The sequence below is a fragment of the Desmodus rotundus genome, chromosome 1 (assembly GCF_022682495.2).
Source record: "Desmodus rotundus isolate HL8 chromosome 1, HLdesRot8A.1, whole genome shotgun sequence".
Taxonomy (NCBI): domain Eukaryota; kingdom Metazoa; phylum Chordata; class Mammalia; order Chiroptera; family Phyllostomidae; genus Desmodus; species Desmodus rotundus.
The window spans coordinates 117,060,749-117,062,696 of NC_071387.1; positions in this window are offsets into that span (position 1 = coordinate 117,060,749).

Sequence of the window (1,948 nt, forward strand, 5' to 3'; positions counted from 1 at the left end):
TTTTATTGAATACTTACGGAGTGCCTACCATGTGCCAGGCAGTTTTATAGATTCTGGAGAATTCAGTGGTGGGGAAAAATGTCCCTGCTTTCACAGAATGGGTGTGGTGGAGAGATGGAGTGAAGAAGGCAACAAGTTAATGAATAAGAGAGTTCCATGGAGACAATGGGATAAAGTGATGTGATAGAGTGTGGCTATAGTTGGGACAGGGTAAGTTAGTAGCCTTCTTAGATGTGGTTAAGAGGAGATACTTAGCAGGATCTGAATAACGAGTGGCAGTCCTGTGAAGTTTGGGCCACAGGCAGACTGGGATAGACACAGACTGGGACAGGGGCAGACAGAATAAACAAGTGATGCGTCTCAAAAAGGGATGCGCTTGGTATGTTCATACAAGAGAAAGAAAGCCAGTGTAGCTGGCTCATAGTCCACAGTAGTTGACAGTAGGTGGAGTTGAAGAATTATTTAGGACTAGTTCATGTGGAACTTATAGGCCATGGTGCAGCTTTTGTGTTTGCAGTGGGAAACCGTTAAATGTTTTTAGGCAGGGGAGTGACACAAACCAATATGTGGGTTTTTTTAAACAGAGACCCAAATGATATAATCAAGAGGATCATCTAGAATGTAAGAAGTACTAGTGGCTCAACTAAGAGTAGTGGAATCAAAGAGAAGCTTATGGATTAGAGACACATTTTTGAGATAGAGCCACAGCAAGCAGTGACAGATTTGATATGAGGAAGGAGGTATGTGAAGAAAATGGAAGAATTAACAATGATGCCTTAGTTTTTGGCTTGAACCATTGGATTCCTCTTTAATGAGCTGTGGAGACAGGCAGGAAAAAGTTTGGAGGGAAAAAATCAAGAGCTCTGTTTCAAGTATTGTTTCATGTTTTATTAGGGAGGCTTATTAGACATCATCTCAGTGTAGATGGCAAATTACCACTTGGATACAGGGGTTTGGATTATTATTAAAGATTATTTATAAATGATCTTTAAAGCCAGTGATGTTGGTAATGGAGAGATTAGAGACAGAGAAGGATAGACTAGAACTTGGGAGTGTTTCATTACATTATTCTCAGCCCTGCTTAGCTTTCCTCTCTGAGTGACCTTCAAATGCCCTATAACTGTTCTTCCTCTTCCAGCTCCTACTTATGGGAATTCCCTAAGTTACTGCCATTGGCTCTCCTCCCCCACTCTCTATAATTGCCATTATTCCTGGATGATTGCATTCATTCACATAATTTCAAATGACATATACTGGTGACTTTCCAAGTCTATGAGCCCGTTCTTATCTCTTTCTCTCCCAATCTTAATTAAATCAAATCCACTTAATTCAAATTCATTTAAGTCAAGAAATATTTGTTGGACAACTTGTACATATCAAGCACTGTGCTAAGCTGGTTGATCGGTCATCGGGTAGCTGTACAGGATGGCACTACTTTAGTGAATCTAACCCTCAGCCCCAGGGGCTTAGAAGCATGATTCTCTCAGCATATCAAGTGGGCCAATTTCTCAGGGTGCAAATTAACCCAGCTCACAAGAATCTCATGTATATAAATCAAAATGTCAATTCACTAATTTACAATGGGAAATACAACTTACAAGAGAGCAGACATTCACATTAGCCTTACCTGCACATTTTCTCCATCTAGGAAAACTACATGTAAAGCCAAATTGTCAGTCGGTTGCATGGGTTATAATAGATCAGAGCAAAAGGTCTTAGTGGCAGATTTGAATATTTAATATCATCAGGCTCTGATAGTCTTGATGCATCTGTGTCCACAGAGAAATCAAACAAATCATGTATTCCTGTGGATTTTCTAGGATACTAAAAGGGTGCTTTCATGAGCACTGCTAAAGAAATCTCTCTCATTTTCCCTTTTCTATGTTCTCTGATCATATCCCTCTTCTCTCTGATGTAGTCTTTCTGTGGATAACAATACAATTAGTTA